This window comes from Phaseolus vulgaris, chromosome 4 (assembly GCF_000499845.2).
Source record: "Phaseolus vulgaris cultivar G19833 chromosome 4, P. vulgaris v2.0, whole genome shotgun sequence".
In the NCBI taxonomy this organism is placed as follows: Eukaryota; Viridiplantae; Streptophyta; class Magnoliopsida; order Fabales; family Fabaceae; genus Phaseolus; species Phaseolus vulgaris.
In genome coordinates this window covers 37,861,260-37,887,296 of record NC_023756.2, presented here as the reverse complement: position 1 = coordinate 37,887,296, position 26,037 = coordinate 37,861,260, and positions in this window count along the sequence as shown.

The following is a 26,037-nucleotide window of genomic DNA, read 5'->3' as shown; positions in this document are numbered from 1 at the left end:
TGTACAGCTTCAATTTGTTCATCCAGATTCTAGAACCTAGCTGCACAAAACTCATAATGATTCCTTTGATCATAGGTCATGTATCCATGCGATTAATTATCAACCTTTCAAAATGTGACATAGAAGCAATATGATCATCCATATTTCCAGTGCTTGGACCAACACCATAGGCTTCACCAGGAACATCATTGCCTTGATCTCCCTGTCCAGCTTGGTTTTCATCTGCTCCATCATCTCCAGTATTAGGAGCATCTTGATCACCCTCAACGGCTTCAGCTTGGTTTCCACTAGAAGAACCCTTTTGTTCTCCATCTTTACTTACCAATTTGCCACCAACCTTAATGAATCACATCTTGCTAAGAGATCCATTATTAACTTCATCATATGGCTTCACCACCTATGATAGTTCTTCTTCAAGGTCAATTTCAAAGTATTGTAGAAATTTTGAAATAGGAACAACATAGGGAAAGTGGTAGTCATTTAACCTCATTGACTTTTGCATGTGTTCTTTGAATATGCGAATCCAATTAACCTTGATCTTCTTCATAATGCAGTATATGAGAACAATATCTTTTTCCAGTAATGACCGAATGGTTGCTCCCCATTGGAGTCAACATTCAAGATACTATGAAAGCAATGATTCTTTCATTCATCTTCAAACCTCCCACAGAAAAACCTTTTACTTTAGAATGAGGATTCTTGAGGCAGCTCCTATAATACTACATCTTGTTGAATTCCTCCACTACACTAATGTTTCCTTTGTTGATTCTCAGCCCAACATACTTCAACCCTGTGACAGCAATCCACACATCTGGAGTAATCTCCATATCAACACCTTTTACATGTAAGCACAAGTTCTCACGATCAATGTGAAGATTTGTGTAGAAGACCTTCACAAGATCAGGATATGTGTTTCCTAATATTTTAAGAAACCTTTTCAGTTGTTGTTGCTTCAAGACATTTCTCGCATCATTGATGTTCGCCCTTTCAGCCAGTTGAATGTTATCAACTTAGGATTGTTGATGGTTTTCCTACTTGATTCATGCAAGAACTTCTCAATCTTTTCATCATCACCTGAAAACCAATTCTTTAGGTGTCCACCTCTTTTTACAGCACCCGTTTTCATCCTTTTTGATGAGGGAGGTGTTGAGGCCATGATGCATAGATGAATTTTAAGAGAAGCTAATGGAAAGAAAAAGTTTCAAGTGAAGTAGCAGAGAAACAATGGGTTGTTTCTTTCATAAATTTAGTTGAAACAGCACATGTATATAAGCAGAAAAAGCAATCAAGATACATTGGCATTTAATGGATTGTTTCTCTAAAGAAAATGAATATGTTGCAGTGGGAATATGCAATATGTCAGACCCAAACAGATATAGCATTGACAACACCTTTATTTTTATTTGATCATCCATAAAAAGCACTTAAATTTCCAAGGAAACCATATAATATATTCCTTTATGACCATAATATATTCCATTATGATCTAATTCAAAGGCACATTTAATGCATATTTGACCCACAACAAGTTTTGAAAGAAAACAAATAGTTGTAACCATGAGAAGCATTCATAACAGCTTAAATTAGAGGTGCTAGAGGTAAAACAATCAGTTATTTTGTTAAAACAATTGGTTATTTCATTAAAACAATTGGTTGTTTTACTAAGACAACGAGAAAATATTTTTCAAAGAAAAGGTTTTTTCACAGTGATAAGGATTGCATGAAGTAGATTACACATACCTTTGAACATAGATTTTCCTCAACAAATTTAGCTAAGAAAAACATTTGAGTTTTCATTTGATCAATATGAGGCACACACATAAATTGAGAAATGAAAATACACATACTTCTTAACTCTTGAAGTTTCTCTTTTAACCAACCACTATGCATAAGTCAAGGATGTCACTTGGCATACAAGGAATACTGCAGTGTGTAACTGAGAAATGCAAACATATGAGTCTTACTTTAAATCTTTTCCCTTGAGTCTTCATTATTTACGCCAATGCGATTCTTGGCTTACAAGTATACCTACAAGAAGAATTCAAGAAACAAGATTTGGTCCCCTAGTAAATTTGGGTCCATGGGCATTAACTGGAACATTAGGATCCTTATAATTCTTAGGAACTGATGTGAGTTGATTTTAGGATTGCACATTTTATGGTGGCACTTTGTTTATGAGTTTTTGTTTTAAGCAGAATATGGTGAGAAACCCAAAGAAGATTCTCACTGGACATGAACTTAACCAAGTGGTTAAGTAAGTGTGAAGGTTCACTTCTAGGGGGCCAAAGGAAAACACAAGTATATGGTGATTATGATAAATGGAGCGGAAATTAAAGAGCAAAAGAAGCAAAGAATCAATGAAGATGGCCGAAAGGTAAAGACATAAACAAGAACATAAGGAAGGAATGTAAATGGTGTAAATGAAAGGAAGGAAAGGAGAAAAGGTGAAGAAAGCTTATGGAAAATGGAGAGAATGGTCACGTCACTTGGAGGGTGGGAAACCCCATGATAAGTGAGGAAGAGTCGCCACTTGAAGTGCTCACACACTCAAGATAATACCTAAAATGAGAACTCTCAAGTCTCATAAAAACACTCCTGCAAAGTTTCCATACTATATTCAAATTCAATGTGTAGAGATACAAGAGACAAGATGCCCTATTTATACGGCAGGGTGCCTTGGTGGGCAAGATGGGTGAGAGGTAAGAATAGAAGAAGAGAGGGGTGGCCTAAGGTGTTGACCTTGATGCCGCCCCTAGTCCTAGCTTCTATAAGCTAGGGCTACCTTCCTAACATAATGAACTTGACAAAAGCCCAATTTGATTAGTAAACCCCTCGTTTATGCTATATGAACCCTATTCTACTAAAATTAAAACCAGAGAGACTAGCTGGTGTTAAGCTCCCATTGCTTGGGCTCTACTCTTAGTGATCCTCTGAGGGGTGATGGGCTCTGAGGCACTAGCCAGTGGTTGGTCCTGACCTAGCCTTGGGTCTTATGTCATACTCCGGGTCATTTTTTTGGAAAGTTGGGCTTGGTTAGGGATGCTCTATATTTCAGGTTTTCATCAGGAACCCACTTTAAAACACCTTTGGGAATAAAAAACTTCCTCACTCCGCAAAATATAACAGTATGACCCCTTTTCATGCAGTAAAAGCACGTTTCAACCGGTTGTTTCGACAAAACAATCAGTTGTTTTTCAAAGAAACTAGAAAATGGTTTTGAAATTGATATATCTTGCTGTTTGGATTAAAACCCAATCCAACTTTGCCAAAAAAACACATTTTTGAGATGCAAGAACAGTTTCAATGTTTGATTGGTCTTTGGAAAACTTGTCCACAGTTTTTAAAAGATAGTGGACTTTCTTTTGAAGTGATTCACAATTTTCACAAAAGCTAGAATCACACTTGCAAGAAGAGTTGTTGTAAATCCTTTCCAAATTTTCAAAATCAGTTTTTTAATTGTTCAACTCTTTTTCCAAGGTCTTGACTCTGTTTTCCAACCAATTATTTAAGCCTTTCAAGCGGTTGTTCAAAAGGGCCAACCTATTAGCTTCTTCACGAGTCTCTTTGAAAGCATCAAGAAGTTGGCTATAATTTTCAAAGTTTATAGAAGTGTTGGATTACACTACTTGTTTTTTATTCTTCATTTGCCATCAAATACAGATTGGCTTCTTCATCTTCATCTTCCATCATTATCTTGCCAAGCAATGTAAGCTTTTATTGCTTTGCCCTTCCTTTCAATCTTCTTGCTTGCCCCTCTCTCCTTGCTCTCATTATTTGGACAATCGACCTTGATATGACCCTTTTTACCACATCCAAAACAAGTATAGTTTGTAGAATTGAATTCATTCACTTATTTACTATTATACCTGCTTGATGATTGATTGTGGTCCCGGTTGTTCTTCTTCAAGAATTTTCTAAACTTTCTTGTGAGCAAGTTGAGAGCCTCACCATCACTACCCTCACTTGAGTCTTAACCATCTTTATGACCAACATCTCTTAAATCAATGCTCATCACATGCTTTTCTTCATGTTCTTGGTCATTTAGTTGGTTCATCTCAAGTTTATCCTCCCTTAGCTTACCAAACAAGGAGGTTGTGGTCAATGTTGTCAAATCCTTGGATTCAAAAATTGCAGTGACCTTTGGTTGCCATGATTTATCCAAGCATTTGAGGATATTGATGTTCAGCTCCTCCCTTTCAAAGATCTTGCCAAAGTTGATGAGATTATTCACAATGTGGGTGAATCTCTTTTGCACATCCGAGATGGTTTCCCCCTTAAGCATCCTGAACATTTCATATTCTTGGATTAAGGCATGCTTCCTTGCTCTTTTCACATCAGTGGTGGCTTCATAGGTAACCTCAAGGATGTCCCACATCTCCTTTTCAGAAGCACATTCTGAGACCCCGAAAAACTCATCAGAATTCAAAGCATAATTGATGATGTTCTTATAAATGCAATCATATTGAACTCTTTTACTTTCACTCTCAGTCCATTGGGACCAAGGTTTTTCAATGAAAACATCACCTTTTTCACATCTGGGTACAAAAGGGCCATTTACAATAGCATCCCAGATTCATCTATATATATTGATTCAACAAAGATTTTCATTCTAACCTTCCAAAATTGATAGTTCAGTCCACAAAAACAAAGTTGGTCTACTTATAGAAGCACTCACCTCAAATGGTAGTTTTTCAGCCATTTTAAAAAGCTTTTAGGATTGAAAACTGAGTAACTTTCAAGAACTCAGCTCTGATACCAATTGTTAAAATTAGAGGCCAAAACAAGAGGGAGGTGAATTTCTTTTGAAATATTATATGAGGGTTTATGTTTATAATCTTGATTTTTCTTTATTCTTGTTTAGTTTTTATTTCAATTGTCTCAAAATTCTATGTTGAGTAGTTTACCCAAGGTGTTTGTTAAAATGTCTATATGAGTTGCACACCAAGTGTTAGTGAAAATGTATCATATGAAAATTTCATTGTATAAGCTTTTGGTGCATTTTTTTATTTTAGTTTTGAGTTCTAAACTTACTATTAGGTCATTAGTAAGTCTTTCTTTTGAACCTTTAGGTGACTACCACCCTAAATTACTAGTTTTGTTAATTTCTTTATTTTACTGAAAAATTAAAAAAAAATGTGAAATTTTTTTTTACTTTCATTTCAACAATGAGTAATCATATTCATACACAATTTGTGCTTAAAAACCTTTGTGAAAATATTTTTCATTACTCTTGTTAGACTTTAAACTTCTTGTGAAAATCTTTTGATTTCTTAAGTCTTAACAATGAGTAATAGATCATATGATTCTAGTGTTTATTAGGAAAGGGAAATGCAAAGTACTAAGAGGGAAATCTCTGATATCAAAAATATGTTTGCTCAATTTTTGAAAAACCAAGATAAATCTAGGAATAGACACGGGGAAGTGTATTAAAAAAATAAAGAAGAACATTATAGGAAACACTATTCTCCAAGTGAAGAGATCTTCCATAACCATCATAATGTGGATTACTACCCTAGTCCATCTTACCTTAGGAAGGAACAAAAGAGGGAGGGTTACCCCTCTAAACCATCATCAAAGGTTTCAAAAGAAAAAAGAAAATTGTTTTTCAAAGAAAACAAAAATAGAGTGTGTTCAAACTTTCAGGATCATTACAATAAACACTTTATTTCTGAGTATCCAAAAGAAAACTTGTTTTTAAAAAAACATGATAATGAAAGTTTGAGTAATACTAGATTTTGAAAAGAAAAATTTACATTTAAAAGAAAAAGAAAATGTTGACAAAAATATTGAATCCAAAACATTTTTCTTTTGAATGTCTCTAAGAAACAAAATTGATTTTGAAAGAATATAATGTTGAAAGTTCCAATGAAATTGTTCCTTCCCTTAGTGAGGATGACTCTGAAGCAGAAAATACTCCGAGTGAGGGTAACTTGTTCATGGTGAAAGGGTTACTTAATAACTACTCTATTAACCTAGAATCGTCACATAGGGATGAACTATTTCACATCCATTGCAAAGTGCTTTTAAGCATACGTTTCTATCATTGTGAATAATGGTTCCTCTAGTAATTATTGTAATTCTAGAATGGTTGATAAGTTATACTTAACTACAAGTCCTCATTCAAAGCTTTATAAACTCCAATGGAAAAAAGAAAATGATGGACTTGTACTTGGAAACCATATACATATTCATATTTCCACTAGTAATCATCTTGAAAACATTTTTAGTGAAGTAATACCAATGAAAACTTGGCATATTCCACTTGATTGGCCATGTCAATAATAAATATACTTTTCATGATGACCTCACCAATAACTTAAGTTTCACTCACCAAGGGCTAAATATAATTCTTCTTTGTTCTCTAACACCCTAAAAGGTGATAAACAAGAAAATCAATTTGTCTTTAAAACAATTTTGTGAGGAGTTAACTGAAGGAAATTTTCTGTTGAAAGCTAAGTTAGATATTAATATATGTTAGAATGGATGGCTTTAAACTAGAGGGGGGTGAATTGTTTAAAGAGGGTTTTCGCAAACTTTTAAAACAAGAATGAAATTATCTCAAGAAACAATTGATAAGAAATTCAGTTTGCCAAAACAGCAATCAAAAACAGCAGTACCAGAAAAACAATCGGTTGTATCACAGAAACAATCGATTGTTTATACCAGCAAACAACAAACAAAACTTAATTTAAAGAGTTAGGCATAGAGATATTGCACACAGATGTTTATACTGGTTCACTCCAAACCCAGAGCTACATCCAGTCTTCTCAGAAACCCTGAGGAATTCCACTAAGCAATCACACCTCCATCACTTACACCACAACCAAGAAAGTGACCTTGAACACCTCAAGACACACACTCTTCTTGGACAACATACCAACACTAAGATTGCTGATCTTGATCCCCTCAAGAACACACAGCCAATCTCAGCAAGCACAAAAACGAAAACTTGTTTCATAGAGTACAAGGATTACACTTGTTACAAAAGATAATCTGAAATCAATACAAGCAGAATCCTATTCCACAAACTTTGATCAATCACAAAACTTTCAGCAATCTCAGCTCTTTGAAAAACTCAAAAACTCTTAGCAAAAAACTTGTCAAAGATTAATTCTCAAATCTATTTTTCTGAATATATTCAAAGATGTAGTTTGTTATCAAATCTTAACAAACTCTTAAATTGCATTAAAAGATTGGTCAAAGCATTTAATGACTAGAGCGTAAGCAGTTAAATCATTTAAAGCTCAGTCAAAGATAAAATAGTTTTTCTGTTATGGTCCCAAAACAAACAATCGGTTGTTTCCTCGAATCAATCGGTTGTTTTGGTTCTAATAGTTCAACCATTTGAAAAATAGTTTTCAATCTTTTCTTAAAACATCTAAGTATAAACAATCAGTTGTTTCGACAAAACAATCGGTTGTTTTAACTTAGTTTGAAAACATTTTACTTTCACAAAGATTGAGAATGCCTATGCTTTAGATTCGATCAAGGGGTGGATTACAACACTCAAACTACCCCAGAACTAGACTAAACCAGCACAGCAACAACAAGCACAACCAAGGCTTCAACATCCTTCAAAGGATTTGGATTCTTCAAAGCTTGAACATCACTTGGTTCAACAATCTCCCCCTATTTGATGAAGACAAATCCCTGATGCTTGTGTTGTACCTGATTGAATCTGAAGCAGTTCCTACAAGATACAGTTTTGAATAAAGCATAGAACTTCTAATATTTGGTTAGCACAGATAAAAAAAAAATTAAACTTCAGAGCTAAATCAGAAACAAATACTACTCATCCAAACTGTTCTAACAATATATATAAACACAGCAGCATATATATCTCCCCCTATTTGTCTTCACAAATAGACAAAGAGAAGATATAAAACAAAATATAGTTTTGATTACATCAGAATTAAAGCAGCAACAAAAGAAAGAAAGAGAATTTAAAAAAAAAACAGATATAACCACCAAAAACAATCGGTTGTTTCGATACATCAACCAGTTGTTTTTCCTCATTCATCATCATCAGCAAACTGAAGATCAAAGATTTGGTTCTGGACAGCTTCAATCTGTTCATCTAGAGTCATGAAGCATGCATCCATGTTTTCGAACCTGTTGTCAATCCTATGGAAATTACTAACACAGAGATCATGGAGGTTTCTTTGATTCTCCCCAAAGCTATCAAGCTTATTCATCATGAGTCTCTCAAAAGGAGACATAGTTTGCATCCTTTCTTATTGATTTCCAGCACTAGCACTCGGTCCAACATCTTGATAATCTTCAGGTGGATCTTCATGTTGAACATCCATATCAGCAGGTTCATCTTGTTCAAGATCAGCAGCACCACTAGATGAGGCACCAAGGTCACCATCCTTGCTAATCCATTTGCCACCTACTTTGGTAAAACCCATTTTGCTGAGTGATCCATTGTTCAACTCTTGAGTTGACTTGACCAACTCAGATGTTTCATCTTCAAGATTCACTTCAAAATAGAGTAAAAATTTAGATACCAAAACAGCATATGGATAGTGATACTCACATAACCTCATAGCCTTTTGCATGTGCTCTTTGATGATGTGGATCCAATTGATTTTGACTTTCTTCATGATGCAGAAGATATATACCAGATCTTCCTCAGTAAGAACAAAATGATTACTCCCCCTTGGAGTTAAAATCCAAGTCACAATAAGAGCAAGCAATCTTTCATCAAGCTTTAGACCTCCAACCGAGCATGTTATCACTTGAGCATGTTGATTCTTCAAGCAACTCTTGTAGTATTGGATTTTGTTAGAATCCTCCACTACTCCAAGGTTTCCCTTGTTGATTCTAAGGCCAGAGAACTTGAGACCAGCAACAGCAGTCCATACTTCATGAGTTATCTCCATTTCTACACCTTTCACATGAGAAACTAGATTGTTTCCCTCCACCTTTAAATTTGTGTAGAACACCCTTACCAAATCTGGATAAATGTTTCCCTTCATCTCCAGGAACTTTCTGAGAGATTGATCCTTGAGCAGCCTTCTTACATTGTCAAGCTTTTGACTTTTCAGCCAATCAAAGCATACAACCTTGGGGTTGTTTATCTTTATGATACTTGTTTCATACCTATATCTCTCAATAAGATCATTGTCTCCAGAAAACCAGCCTTCTGGTCTTCCTCCAGACCTTACAACCCTGGTTTTGACTCTTTTTGAGGTGGGAGGAGTTGATTCCATGATGGCAGAGAATAAAACAGAGAAGAGCTCACTTCACAGATTTTTGCAAGAGATGTTGCAATTGGTTGTTCTCGTGGAAGAGATCAACTGCACCAGATTTTATAGCAGAAAAAGAATCAATTAGCATTCAATTTTATTTAGTGGGTACCTGATTTTTCAAAGAGAGAGGACTTGACCCTGCCCTGCACAGAAAACATCAAAAAAAGCTGAAAATCACATGGTCTTCACATGTGATCTTTAACTAGTCATTAAGGCTCTTGAATTTCCAAGATTTTGGAATATTTTCCTTTATGACAGTTGTAACTTCTCTCTGAACGTGATCAGCTTTCAATCACAGGTTCTTTGACCAAGATTCTCTCTTTGAATTGATCTGCAACGGATAGAAATTCAAAATAGCAATTAAAAGGATTTCTTCAAAGTGTTGTCAGACCTAAAACAATCGGTTGTTTCGAAGAAACAATCGGTTGTTTTTCTGCAGCTGTTAAAACTGATTTTGAATTTTAACTATGAGCAAAAAACGTTCAAAGCAAATGATATTAAGCATATTAAAAAGATTTTTATCCATGAGAAAGAACTATAAATCACAAATTAAGAACAAATAAAGGAAAGTCTTATCCTTATGTTAATTCTTCAATGAGCCATGTGTTTTATGATCAAGAAGCCTCTTTTCACTGTTGAGGTCCTTTGGACAGATGCATAACATTGATTCAGCTTCAATGACTGTCTTTTTCTTCCAAAGATTTGATCACATGACTTAGTTCTTCACACTTCTTTAGAATTCCTGCACAAACATGAGTTCAAGCAACAAGATTTGGTCCCTTCACAAATGTGGGTCCAATAGATTTCTTTTTCTCATTTTAAAACTCACATCCTTTCGGAATCCATTTCATGTAGCCTCTAGGAACAAAGAATTTTCTTATTTTGCAGAATCTAACCGAATGGCCCCTTTTCATGCAATAAAAGCATGTAACAACCGGTTGTTACGATTTAACAATCGGTTGTTTCACTAGCTTTCTTAAAAAAAATTTGAAAACTTATCTTGTTGGTTTTGTGGATTGAAACCCAAACTAGCCTTTCCAAAAACACAGCTTTGAGATGCCAAGACATTCTCAAAGTTAGATTTCCCCTTTGAAAGCTTGTCCACAGTTTCAACAAGGTAGTGAACCTTTTTCTCAAGATTTTTACAATTTTCACAAATGAGAGTGTCATACTTGCAAGAAGCACTTTTGAAATGGTTTTCCAGTTTTTTGAAATCATTTTTAGATTTTTCAATCTCATCTTCAAGTGTTTTCACTCTCTTTTCTAGCCAGCAGTTAAGTTCTTTCAATCGGTTGTTTGAAAGAACCAATCGATTAGCTTCATCATGAGTTTCTTGAAAAGCTTCAAGCAACTCACTGTAATTTTGTTCATTTAAAGAAGCACATGAACTAACCTCACTTGAGCTGCTTGACTCATCATTATCTTCAGCAACTAAGCATAAGTTTGCCTTTTCTTCCTTACTAGATGATGAGCTTTTATCATTATAAGCTCTTCTTGATTTACCTTTCATTTCATGCTTCTTGAAGTTTCTCTTCCTTCTGTTGGGACATTTAGTTTTAACATGACCCTTCCTTTTGGATTCTGAAGAGAGAGACTCAGCAGAAGATTCTTCTTTTTCTATCCATGCATTCCTTGGATTCTTGTGATGCTCTTCAAGGGTATTCCACATTTCTATAGCAGACCTACATTCTGAAACCTTGAGCAGTTCATTAGAATCAAGTGCAGATACAATGATGTTCATAGCTATACAATCAAGATGTTCAGTTTCAGAAGAATCATTTTTAGATATAGCCATGAGATAGTTCTTTGTAATGACATTCCAGATTTTCTTATCTAAAGATTCAACAAAGAATTTCATTCTTATGCACCACAGATTATATTTCATACCACAAAACAAAGGTGGTTTGTTTAAACATGCACCTTCCCCAAAAGAAAACTTTTCAGCCATTTTAAAAACAGTTTTAGGATCAACTTGAATAACTTTCAAGAACCAAGCTCTTGATGCCAATTGTTAGAATGGATGGCTTTAAACTAGAGGGGGGGCGAATTGTTTAAAGAGGGTTTTCGCAAACTTTTAAAACAAGAATGAAATTATCTCAAGAAATAATTGATAAGAAATTTAGTTTGCCAAAACAGCAATCAAAAACAGCAGTACCAAAAAAACAATTGGTTGTATCACAGAAACAATCGGTTGTTTATACCAGCAAACAACAAACAAAACTGAATTTAAAGAGTTAGGGATAGAGAGATTGCACACAGATGTTTATATTGGTTCACTCCAAACCCAGAGCTACATCCAGTCTTCTCAGAAACCCTGAGGAATTCCACTAAGCAATCACACCTTGATCACTTACACCACAACCAAGAAAGTGACCTTGAACACCTCAAGACACACACTCTTCTTGGCTAACACACCAACACTAAGATTGTTGATCTTGATCCCCTCAAGAACACACAGCCAATCTCAGCAAGCACAAAAACGAAAACTTGTTTCACAGAGTACAAGGATTACACTTGTTACAGAAGATAATCTGAAATCAATACAAGCAGAATCCTATTCCACAAACTTTGATCAATCACAAAACTTTCAGCAAACTCAGCTCTTTGAAAAACTCAAAAACTCTTAGCAAAAAACTTGTCAAAGATTAATTATCAAATCTGTTTTTCTGAATATATTCAAAGATGTAGTTTGTTATCAAATCTTAACAAACTCTTAAATTGCATTAAAAGATTGGTCAAAGCATTTAATGACTGGAGCGTAAGCAGTTAAATCATTTAAAGCTCAGTCAAAGATAAAACAGTTTTTCTGTTATGGTCCCAAAACAAACAATCGGTTGTTTCCTCGAATCAATCGATTGTTTTGGTTCTAACAGTTCAACCATTTGAAAAACAGTTTTCAATCTTTTCTTAGAACATCTAAGTATAAACAGTCGGTTGTTTCGACAAAACAATCGGTTGTTTTAACTTAGTTTGAAAACATTTTACTTTCACAAAGATTGAGAATGCTCATGCTTTAGATTCGATCAAGGGGTGGATTACAATACTCAAACTACCCCAGAACTAGACTAAACCAGCACAGCAACAACAAGCACAGCCAAGACTTCAACATCCTTCAAAGGATTTGGATTCTTCAAAGCTTGAACATCACTTGGTCAACAATATAAACTCCTCTAAAAGAGAACCTAGTGAAGTATTGCCTAAACCACAAGATCACATAGTTAAGCAATTTCACCAGGTAGAAAAACAAACAAAAAAATAATCGTACTTCTTTTATTAAACTTGTCTACCTACTAGGTAAGGGGTACAAAGACCTTGGAAGCAAGGTCCTTTATTCTACTTTTGTTATTATTCTCTTTGAATAAATACCATTTGTTTTACTGTTTGCTTACTTCTACATGATGGTGTTGGATCGTGGAAGAAAATAATAGAAAGAATTTTAAAGACTAAAGTGACTTCTCCGGAATGAAAAGCCATGATCTGAGGACAAATCCTTTTGATGAGAGAGGGATTCATGGAGGACCATCCCAGCCACCTAAATCATCTAGCTCAGAAGAGAAGAAGTGTTGAATACAAGATTTTTTTCTAAAATATTCTTTTTTTTAAACCTTGTAAATTTGTATAGAGTAATTAGGATTTTCTATTTATGTCTTTAAAATTCTGTATTAAACTTTTTGGGCCTTGTATTCTTGGCCATTTTTAGATTAGAGTTGAAGAGCTTGAAGGGAAGTCTACTTGGCATCCACATAGGCACCACATGGATACCTACATGGAGCCCTTCTCTTCCTTTTTCCAAAGTAACCCTTCCTTCTCCTTCATAATGACTTAGGCGCCTCTTGCTTACCGAGAGTTTTTAGGTGCCACATATCACTCCATGAATGGAGAGTTTATGAGTTCCATTAGTCATTTTTGGCTCTATAAATAGAGAGTTCTTCTATTGTAAACATAAGACTTGATTTGATTAATGAATTTTTGTCTATATGTTTTTCAACATTTCTCTCAAGTCTCACTTTTTTCTTTTGCTCTCACTCTTAAATGTAGAAGCCTTAAAAACTTAGTCTATCCTCCTTCCTAACACCATTCTCTAAACCAAAAATCATTCATTGTCTTACCCATTCCTATTCAATTCTCTCGCTACTATGTCTTCTCCAATCATTGAAAAAACTACATTAGGTAGGGATGAAAAATGAACCTATCCCCTTGGGTATTGTTCGAACTCGTTCAGGTTTTGTAAGGGAATCCCCGTTTGACCAGGTACGAGTATGAGTTTAGGTAATACTTGATTTTTTAAATTAGGTATGAGGACGGGGATGAGTATGTACTATGCCCCATCCTCGTCCACATATCCATCATCGTCCTCAAACCCGTCCCTATTTTAAATTACTAGAACACATTTACTTTATTAAGTAACCTAATAAACTTATATTAACTTTTATTTGGTCTATAGTTTCTTAACTTATATCTAGGCCACACATTTGTTCATTTTTATTCTTTTCTATAATTATTTGACCTTTATCCAATTGTTATCTTATACTTTATTTGATATTTATACAATTATAATTTCTTTCTTGATATTTGGCATTGGAGGAAAGAAAATATGTATTTTTTGACATTGAATACTTGATAATATCATGTTACCTTCACTGTGATGTCTGTCTTCATAAAAATTATTTAATTAATATTTAGAACGGTAAGGAAGCGGATACAGGCATGAGTATAAGTATATTTGTTCCCCGATCGAGATGGACATGCTTTTTTATCCCTCAAATAACGCCATCTACTTCAACTCATCATCTTCTGGCACACACATTATGTTTTTAAACCTTAAGATACCATCATCTCTCATAAAGAAATCTTTAGCCTTATTAGTATTTATAAGCTTGAGATATTTTTCAAACTCATGTCCACCAATTGCTTTTCTTTAAATTTTTCTTGAAATTTTCATTAGTTATAACAATCATATTACAACTAATGTAGTATAAAGATATAGAAACCATCAAATTCAAACTATTGAATTTTTCAATCAACTCGAACTCTTTAACCATCAGACAGACATCTGGATTTTTTCCTTCTCAAAGAATCTATAACAATATTTTATTTCCTATGATGATACATCAACTAAAAATCTTACTCTTTAAAAAAGTCCATTGAAATTCTCAGGAAAAAATTATGCATTAGTCGGTCTGTTATCATCCATATTGCATTATGTCCTCTCATTGATTGTGCAAAATAGGTAACCAATTGAATAACAATGTCACCCCATTTCCATCCAAGCACATCCAAGTGTTGTAACATTTTTCCAAGTCTTTAATGCTTCACTTTAAACTTCTAACAAGTTAGATAGACATGTACCTATTGAGCCACCTCCCTTTTTATGTTAAGCCATAAAAAATTTCCTTTAAGTATCAATACATCTTAGTCATTCCTGATGCAAACTAAGTCATTCTTACAACTCTTACACTAAATCATTTTCTCCAACCTCTTATTTGTAACAAACTTTATCCGAAACCTCAAAACTCCATTTACTCTTATTATCAAATCCTTAGCTTGTTCAGTACTAAAAACTCAATTTACTTAAGTTCTTGACTATCACAATTGACACTTGGGCTATCTTCCTATCAAGGCATCTTCAACCATATTCACATTCCCTAAATGACACATAAACTTGAAATCGTAATCCTTTAAAAACATAATCAATAGTTTTTTTCTTGTGTCTAACTCCTTCCAATCAATAGGTACTTGAGGCTCTTGTGATTATTGAACATGTGAAACTAAGCACCACAAATATAATGCATCTAGATCTTCTAGGCAACACTACTACCACCATATTTATGTCACAAGTAAGGTAATTCTTCTCATGGACTTTTAGTTTCCTTCAAACAAATTTATCGACCTCTTTTCTTCCACCCACAAAGAACCCAACCTATGAGGTGATACATTATACTAAAAAAATTTGTGTGTCAATAATTACCAATACTAATAAACTAGTCAAGATCTACTTTAACTAAACAAACATTGTTTTCATCTATCCATCCAAGCAAAAATGGCGATCATTGCAATTCAATTGTGTTAATAACATTACTATCATAGAAAACCCTTACATCAACCTTCTGTAACAGTCAACTAAATTCACATCACTTTTGGTCTCCATGATAATCTTTGGACATTTCACTTCACTAAATCATTGCCTTTACTAGATTAAATCATACCCTAAAATTCGCATATTCACCAACCAAAGCTCCCACTTATACTACTTTTCCTCAAGAAGCCTATCATTGCCCTTAGGTGTTCCTCATGTGCCTCTTGAGTACTATATAGTTAAGCATGTAATCTATATAGCCTATGAAAAACTTGTCCAATATGTGATGAAAGGTCATATAAGTGTAATACATGAATATGTTAGGGGCATTCATCACTCCAAACGGTATCATCACATACTCATAGTGGTCATATACCTCATATCTATCTTGGAAAACATTGATGTTTCATGCAACTTGATCCATCACACTATCATTCCCCAACAATCTTGTTTAATTATATATAATGCACACACAACCTAAATCCCTCATCTTTCTTCTTTACCAAGAACAACGATGCTCCTCATGGAGTTACACTTGACCTGATAAACTATTTTCTCCATCACATCTCTAATTTTTTTAGGTTTACTAACTCTGCTAGAACCATCTTGTAGGGTTTCATTGACACTAGTCCTGTCCTAGCCAAAAGATCAAGGGAAAACTCTATTTCTATTTTGGAAGACAACTTTAACGCTTTCTCTAGAAACACATATGTAAATATCTACATTGTCAATATACAACTTATCTAACTCTCACAATCGACCTTTATCTGAAACTAGATAATGAAACAACTAACTCTAACTTGTAACTCACTCCACACTTGTTGTACAAATATTTATTCCATATTCGTCTTATTTGTAGATACCATCTTTTATTTACCATCAATAAGAATGCAAATGAATGAGAGTTAATTCATCCTTAAGATGATATCTAGGTCCTTTATGTTGAACCAAGTGGTGTTCAAGTTTTGAAGAATCCAAATCTTTTGAAGGATATTAAAGCCTCTGTTGTGCTTGATGTTGTTGTGCTGGTTTAGCTTACTTTTAGGGTAGTTTGTGTTGAACCTTGTGATGTTCAATGTTTTGAAGAATCCAAATCCTTTGAAGGATGTTGAAGCCTCTGCTTTGCTTGTTGTTGCTGTGCTGGTTTAAGCTTTATTCTGGGGTAGTTTATATGTTGTAATCCACCCTTTGATTAAATCTCAAGCAATTAGCATCTCAATCTTTATGAAAGTAAAATGTTTTTCAAACTAAGTTGAAACAACCGATTGTTTTATCGAAACAACCGATTGTTTATACTTAGGTGTTTTGAGAAAGATTGAAAACTGTTTTTGAATGGTTGAAACTGTTAAGTACCAAAACAACCAATTGATTCGAGGAAACAACCGATTGTTTGTTTTGGAACCATAACAGAAAAACTGTTTTGTGTTTGACTGAGCATTAAATGATTTAACTGAATACGCTCCAGTCATTAAATGCTTTGACCAATCTTTTAAAGCAATTTAAGAGTTTGTTAAGATTTGATAACAAACAACATCTTTGAATATATTAAGAAAAACATATTTTGAGAATGAAGAATCTTTTAACAAAGTTTTTCTAAAGAGTTTTTCAAAGTGCTGAGATTGCTTAAGAGTTTGTGATTGATCAAGGTGCTGGAATAGGATTCTACTTGTATTGATTTCAGATATTCATCTGTAACAAGTGTAATCTTTGTAATCTGTTGAACCATTCGTTTCTGTGTTTTGCTGAGATTGGCTGTGTGTTCTTGAGGTGTTCAAGATCAACAATCTTAGTGTTGGCCAAGGAGAGTGTGTTTCTTGAAGTGTTCAAGGTCATTCTCTTGGTTGTTGTGTAAGTGATCAAGTGGTGATTGCTTAGTGGATATCCTCAGGGTTTCTGAGAAGACTGGATGTAGCTCTGGTTTGGAGTGAACCAGTATAAACAATTGTGTACAATCTCTCTATCTCTAACTCTTTAAATTCAGTTTATTTGTTGTTTGCTGGTATAAACAACCGATTGTTTCTACGAAACAACCAATTGTTTTTCTGGTATTACAGCTTTTGCTTGCTGTTTTGGCTAACTGAATTGCTGAATCAATTGGTTTCTAAGATAAATTCATTCTAGCTTTGAAAAGTTTGCGAAAACTCTTTAAACAATTCACCCCCCCCCCTCTAGTTTAAAGCCATCTTTTCTAACAATTGGCATCAAGAGCTTAGTTCTTGAAAGTTATTCAAGTTGATCCTAAAAATATTTTTAAAATGGCTGATAGACTACCGTTTGGGGAAGGTGCCTCAATTAACAGACCACCCCTGTTTTGTGGTTTGAATTACCAGTTTTGGAAAGTTAGAATGAAAATATTTATGGAATATCTTGACAAAGGAATTTGGGATGCAATTGAAAATGGTCAGTTTATCCCAAAGTTTGAAAAGGATGGTTTTGTCATTAAGAAGCCATGGTCTCAATGGACTGATGCAGAAAGCAAAAAGGCCAAATTCGATTGCATTGCCAAAAATATTATAACTTCTGCTTATAATTCTGATGAGTTTTTCAGGGTCTAACAATGCAAATCATCAAAAGAAATGTGGGACACTTTGGAAGTCACTCATGAAGGAACAAATGAGGTGAAAAGAGCTAGAAAGCATGCTCTCATCCAAGAGTATGAGATGTTTAGAATGCTTAAAGGAGAAACAATAGCTGAGGTGCAGAAAAGGTTTACACACATCATCAATCACCTTATGAGCCTAGACAAGACCTTTGACAAAGAAGAGCCGAACATCAAGATCTTGAAATGTCTTGATAGAGCATGGCAACCAAAGGTAACTGCTATTTCCGAATCTAAAGATCTAACATCATTAAGTGTTGCTTCTTTGTTTGGAAAGCTTAGGGAACATGAGCTAGATATGAATAGACTCAATGTTCAAGAGAGTGAAGATAAGCACACAAGGAGCATATCCTTGAAAGCATCCAAGCATAAGGGAAAGCAAGATTCAAGTGATGATAGTGATGAGGAAAATCTTAGTTTGCTGTCAAGAAAGTTCAGCACATTCCTAAAGAGAAACCGCAACAAAGACAACAACAAGGATAGGTATGGAAACAAGAAACCCAATGAATTTAATTCAAATAACTATACTTGTTTTGGCTGTGGTGAGCAAGGTCACATAAAGGCAGATTGTCCTAACAAGAGCAAAGAGAAAAAGACAAGCTACAAGGAGAAGAAAGGCAAGACAAAAAGAGCCAACATAGCTTGGGATGAAAATGAGGTGTCATCATCAAGTTCTTCATCAAGTGAAGATGAAAAAGAAAACATATGTTTGGTAGCTGAGAATGATGATGATTCTTGTAGTTCAAGTGAGGTAAGTTCATGCGCTTCCTTAAATGAACAAAATTATAGTGAATTGCTTGAAGCTTTTCAAGAAACACATGATGAAGCTAATAGATTGGTTCTTTCAAACAACCGATTGAAAAATCTTAACAGTGGGCTTGAAAAGAAAGTTAAATCACTTGAAGAGGATCTGAGAAAAGCAAAAGGTGATTTTGAAAAATTGGAAAATCATTTCAAAAATGCCTCTTGCAAGTGTGATACTCTCATTTGCACAAATTTTGAAAATCTTGAGAAAAAGGTTCACTATCTTGTTGAAACTGTGGACAAGGTTTCAAAGGGGAAATCAAACTTTGAGAATGTCTTGGCATCTCAAAGCTGTGTTTTTGGAAAGGCTGGTTTAGGCTTCAACCCACAGAACAAGCAAGATAGGTTTTCAAAAAGTTTTTTAAGAAAATCTGAAAAACAACCGATTGTTAAGACGAAACAACTGGTTGTTACATGCTTTTACTGCATGAAGAAAGGCCACTCTATTAGATTCTGTAAAATTAGAAAATATTATGTTCCTAAAGGTTTTATGAAATGGATTCCTAAGGGATATGATGTTTCTAACTGCAAAGAAAAGTCAAACGGACCCAAATTTGTAAGGGGACCAAATCTTGCTACTTGAAATTGTTTATGCAGGAAAAATAAAGAGAAAAAGAAGAACTGAGCCATCTGATCAAGCTGTTGAAGAAAAAGGCAGTCATTGAAGCTGAATCAATGTTATGCAAAAGATCTAAACAGTGAAAAGAAGTTTTCTTGATCAACAAGCAATTGGCTCATTGAAGAATCAACATAAGGATAAGACTTTCCTTTATTTGTTCTCAATTTTTGTTTCAAAGTTCTTTCTTGTGATAAATTTTCTTTTAATCAATGTCATCTGTTTTAAACAGCTTCTACTTATGGTTAAAATTTCAAAATCAAGTTTTTTAACTGCTGCAGAAAAACAACCGATTGTTTCTTCGAAACAACCGATTGTTTTGAGACTGACAGCACTATGAAGAAATTGATTTAATTGCTATTTTGAATTTCTATCCGTTGCAGATCAATTTAAAAGAGAGAATCTTGGTCAAAAGATCTGTGTTGAAAGCTTATCATATTCAGAAAGAAGTTACAACAGTCAAAAAGGAATATATTCCAAAATCTTGGAAATTCAAGAGCCTTAATGACTAGTCAAAGATCACATGTGAAGACCATGTGATTTTCAGCTTTTTATGACATTTTCTGTGCAAAACAGAGTCAAGTCCTCTCTCTCTAAAAATCAGGTAACCATTGAATGAAATTAAATTCAAATTGATTCTCTTACTGCTATAAAATCAGGTGCAGATCTTTTCCACAAGAACAACCAATTGCAACATCTCTTGCAAAAATCTGTGAAGTGTTCTCTCCTCTGTTTTCGTCTCTGCTGTCATGGAATCAACCCCTCCCACCTCCAAGAGAGTCAAAACCAGGGCTGTAAGATCTAGAGGAAGGCTGGAAGGCTGGTTTTCTAGAGACAATGATCTCATTGAGAAGTATAGATATGAGACAAGTATCAAGAAGATAAACAACCCCAAGGTTGTATGCTTTGATTGGCTGAAAAGTCAAAAGCTTGATAATGTGAGAAGGTTGCTCAAGGATAGATCTCTCAGAAAGTTCCTAGAGATGAAGGGAAACATTTATCCAGATTTGGTGAGGGTATTCTACTCAAACTTGAAGTTTGAGGGAAACAATCTTGTTTCTCATGTGAAAGGTGTGGAAATGGAGATAACTCATGAAGTATGGGCTGCTGTTGCTGGGCTTAAGTTTTCTGGTCTGAGAATCAACAAGGGAAACCTTGGTGTGGTGAAGGATTTTAACAAAATCCAGTTCTACAAAAGTTGCTTGAAGAATAATCAATCTAAAGTTAGTACATGCGCGGTTGGAGGTTTGAAGCTAGATGAGAGGTTGCTTGCTCTCATTGTAACTTGGATTCTAACTCCAAGGGGGAGTAACCACTCTGTGCTAACTGAAGAAGATCTGGTTTATATCTTATGCATCACCAAGAAAATCAAGATCAAATGGATTCATATAATCAAAGAACACATGCAAAAAGCCATGAGGTTAGGTGATTATCATTATCCCTATGCTGTTTTAATATCTAAGTTTCTACTCTTTTTTGAAGTTAATCTTGAAGATGAAACTTCTGAGCTGGTCAAGTCAACTCAAGAGTTGAACAATGGATCACTCAGCAAGATGGGCTTTACAAAAGTAGGTGGAAAATGGATAAGTAAGGATGGTGATCATGGTGCCTCATCTAGTGGTGCTGCAAATCTTGAACAAGATGAACCTGCTGATATGGATGTTCAACATGAAGATCCAACTGAAAATTTTCAAGATGCAGGACCTAGTGCTGCTGATGGACATCAAGGAGAAAGAATGCCAACCATGTTGTCTTTTGAAAGACTCATGATGAATAGGCTTGATAGCTTTGCTGAAAATAAAAGGAGCCTCCATGATCTCTGTGTTAGTAATTTCCAAAGGATTGACACCAGGTTTGACAACATGGATGCAAGGTTTATGACTCTGGATGAACAAATTGAAGTTGTCCAGAATCAAATCTTTGATCTTCAGTTTGCTGATGAAGAAGAATGAAGGAAAAACAACTGATTGGTCATCGAAACAATCGATTGTTTTTGGCTGTTCTTTTCTGGTTTTAAAATTTCTTTCCTTCTGTTGTTGCTGTTTTATTCTGATGTAATGAAAACAATATCTTGTTTTATCTATTATCTTTGTCTATTTGTGAAGACAAATAGGGGGAGATATATGTTGTGTTTCTAGTTTGTTTTAAGTTTCTGTTTTAAAGTTGATAAAACTGTTTGGCATATGTAATATGTTTCTGATATTAGATATGTTTTCAGATTTAAACTGTTTATCTGTATGCTAACAGAATATCAGAAGTTCAATGTATTGCTCAAAGTTCTATTATAGGAACTGCTTCAGATTTAATCAGGCACAACACAAGCATCAGGGATTTGTCTTCATCAAATAGGGGGAGATTGTTGAACCTTGTGATGTTCAATGTTTTGAAGAATCCAAATCCTTTGAAGGATGTTGAAGCCTCTGCTTTGCTTGTTGTTGCTGTGCTGGTTTAAGCTTTATTCTGGGGTAGTTTATATGTTGTAATCCACCCTTTGATTAAATCTCAAGCAATTAGCATCTCAATCTTTATGAAAGTAAAATGTTTTTCAAACTAAGTTGAAACAACCGATTGTTTTGTCGAAACAACCGATTGTTTATACTTAGGTGTTTTGAGAAAGATTGAAAACTGTTTTTGAATGGTTGAAACTGTTAAGTACCAAAACAACCAATTGATTCGAGGAAACAACCGATTGTTTGTTTTGGAACCATAACAGAAAAACTGTTTTGTGTTTGACTGAGCTTTAAATGATTTAACTGAATACGCTCCATTCATTAAATGTTTTGACCAATCTTTTAAAGCAATTTAAGAGTTTGTTAAGATTTGATAACAAACTACATCTTTGAATATATTAAGAAAAATAGATTTTGAGAATGAAGAATCTTTTGACAAAGTTTTTCTAAAGAGTTTTTCAAAGTGCTGAGATTGCTTAAGAGTTTGTGATTGATCAAGGTGCTGGAATAGGATTCTACTTGTATTGATTTCAGATATTCATCTGTAACAAGTGTAATCTTTGTAATCTGTTGAACAATTCGTTTCTGTGTTCTGCTGAGATTGGCTGTGTGTTCTTGAGGTGTTCAAGATCAGCAATCTTAGTGTTGGCCAAGGAGAGTGTGTTTCTTGAAGTGTTCAAGGTCATTCTCTTGGTTGTTGTGTAAGTGATCAAGTGGTGATTGCTTAGTGGATATCCTCAGGGTTTCTGAGAAGACTGGATGTAGCTCTGGTTTGGAGTGAACCAGTATAAACAACTGTGTACAATCTCTCTATCTCTAACTCTTTAAATTCAGTTTATTTGTTGTTTGCTGGTATAAACAACCGATTGTTTCTACGAAACAACCAATTGTTTTTCTGGTATTACAGCTTTTGCTTGCTGTTTTGGCTAACTGAATTGCTGAATCAATTGGTTTCTAAGATAAATTCATTCTAGCTTTGAAAACTTTGCGAAAACTCTTTTAAACAATTCACCCCCCCCCCCCCTCTAGTTTAAAGACATCTTTTCTAACAGTTTGGATGTTGTAATCCACCCTTTAATTAAATCTAAAAGCATAGGCAATCTCAATCTTTGTGAAAGTAAAATGTTTTCAAAACTAAGTTAAAACAACCGATTGTTTTGTCGAAACAACTGATTGTTTGTACTTAGGTGTTTTGAGAAAAAGATTGAAAACTGTTTTTAAAATGGTTGAACTGTTAAGTACCAAAAAAAACCAATTGATTCGAGGAAACAACCGATTGTTTGTTTTGGAACCATAACAGAAAAACTGTTTTAGCTTTGACTGAGCTTTAAATGATTTAACTGCTTACGCTCCAGTCGTTAAATGCTTTGACCAATCTTTTAATGCAATTTAAGAGTTTGTTAAGATTTGATAACAAACTACATCTTTGAATAAATTCAGAAAAACAGATTTGACAATTAATCTTTTGACAAGTTTTTGCTAAGAGTTTTTGAGTTTTTCAAAGAGCTGAGATTGCTAAGAGTTTGTGATTGATCAAAGTGTATGGAATAGGATTCTGCTTGTATTGATTTCAGATTATCTTCTGTAACAAGTGTAATCCTTGTACTCTGTTGAACAAGTATTCGTTTCTGTATTTGCTGAGATTGGTTGTGTGTTCTTGAGGGGATCAAGATCAGCAATCTTAGTGTTGGTGTGTTGGCCAAGGAGAGTGTGTTTCTTGAGGTGTTCAAGGTCATTCTCTTGGTTGTTGTGTAAGTGATCAAGGTGTGATTGCTTAGAGGATTTCCTCAGGGTTCTGAGAAGACTGGATGTAGCTCTGGGTTTGGAGTGAACCAGTATAAACAACTGTGTACAATCTCTCTATCTCTATCTCTTTAAATTCAGTTTTGTTATTTGATAACTGGTATAAACAACCGATTATTTCGGTAAAACAACCGATTGTTTTTCCAGTATTGTGTTTTTGCTTAATTTTTTGGAAAAATTGATTTCTTAATCAAGGTTTTCTTGAAGTATTTTCATTCTAAGCTTAAGAGTTTCTGAAAATCTTTCTTAAACAATTCAACCCCCCCCCCCCCCGGTCTCGTTTAAGGCCATATATTCTAACACTTTAAGGTAAGCTTCTCAAACTCACTTGGAATTTGTGTCTAATAGCAATAACAAAACACCCATAGCATATAAAAATATTACACCAAAACAAATCTTAGTGTTAAATTGTTAACTTTAAAGATAACTTCAAAATCTATATACAAACACTTAATACAAAGAAATGTATTCCACTATAATCAAACATATGTTCATCTCAAATTACACACAATATACAAATAGTCATTAAAAAATACATATGTTCAACATCAAATTACACACAATATACAAATAATCATTAAAAAATACTTTAACATGTATTCCAAACTTTCATAAATAAGATATCTTAATTTAGTTATGAGTATGCACCCTCGTTACTTTATCAAAAAAATTCTTTTCTAACACTTTTATTTTCAATCATAATAATCATTTAACTCAAATACAAATGTAATATCAAAATTGTCAAAACATTAAACTATAAAATTCTAATTATATATTTAAACTAGACTTAAACAAATATCTAGACACAAAATAAATACAACAAACTCACTACCCTCATGTCATCTTAAGGGCAAACAGATGAACTATCTTTAGTTCTTTCTCAAATAAAATTTAAAACATATACCTACTTTTGCTCATGTACATAGTACAACCATCATAGATCATTACACAAACAATAAGTACTAGGGTAAACTATTGGAATAAATTTTCAACATAAGTCAAATGTATATAAAAGAAAACATTTTAATTGGAAATTCACAAACTGATTCAGTACATAATCATCCCATAAATGCAAACATATCAATCCATACATATTACAAATGAGTTTATGTAGCAAAGGATATTCAACACAAAAAAATCAAATAACACCTTCTAGAATATTCGTATTAAGTATGTTCACTAGAGACTAACATCTTATACAAACCAAGACTTAGATTAACAAGCAAATCTAAAAGTAGTGGATCAGGGAAAATTTATTACAACCAGAGACACATCTGCACATGTCACGGTGTGCAAAACCTCCCCATTCTCACCATTTGATATCTTAGTCCATGTGACTTAGATTATTAGTGAAGCAAGGGAATATTTGTTATAACATTAATGTTTTCACTTAATACACAACTCAAACAATGGTTCACATATCATCCCAGATTTGTGACCCCAAATTCATACAATTCTTATCATTTATTAACAACTATTTTAATGCAACATAACTCATTGAACAAAACTACAAATCAATTAAATATACAAATTATTATATTTACATTTATATTTATTAGCTTGAGCAAATACTGTTTGACTTTAGTGGAATTTTTTCGGTTTAAATGAAAATAAAGCCAAGAGTAATGTTTGGGTTTCAACTCTATTTTCATTTGAGTCGCTTGAGCAAAAATATCAAAAATCAATTTCATGCAGCAAAACCAAATTTATTTTTCAAAGTTTTATCCAAAACTTATTTAACAAATACAAATTTAAAAAAGAAATCAAAATAATGAGTATAACCATAATTTGCTTAAATGTCATCCTTTACTCATTTCAATTCAACCTTGATCATTTAAACTCTATATATATTTTCATTCACATAAAACTCAGACTAGTATATGAAAAGTTATAGGAAACTAACTTTACTTATCCAAACCATATTTAAAAATTTAGTTTAGGAAACTTATACTTTAACATGCATAATCTAACCACTATATCCACATCTCAATAATAGTATCAAATTCAAAGCATTCTAAAAGGTCCTTTATTGACCAAAAAATTAGATAATATTCTCACTCAATTTGAAACATTCAATTTGTTTTCAAGCAAAACATAATCTTTGCATAGAAATCTAGATATTATGACCAAGTCACTTTCATATCCAAATAATCTAAACTAAGGTACTACTAAAAACATAAATATCCACACACAAAAAAACTTTTTTACCTGTAAATTCTTGCTCTAAAAAAAGTTTCAACCCTTCAAAATTTATAGACTTAACAAAATATATAAATACAAAAAAAATTGAGTATAACCTTAACCAAGTTTAGAGGATCATTTTTCTCAACTAACCCTACTAGGATTGATGGAAAAAAATAATAAAAAACTTCAAATTATGAAAAGGATTAAGTTTGGAGGGGTGAAATTGAAAAAAGTGAGTGGGAAAGTGTTCT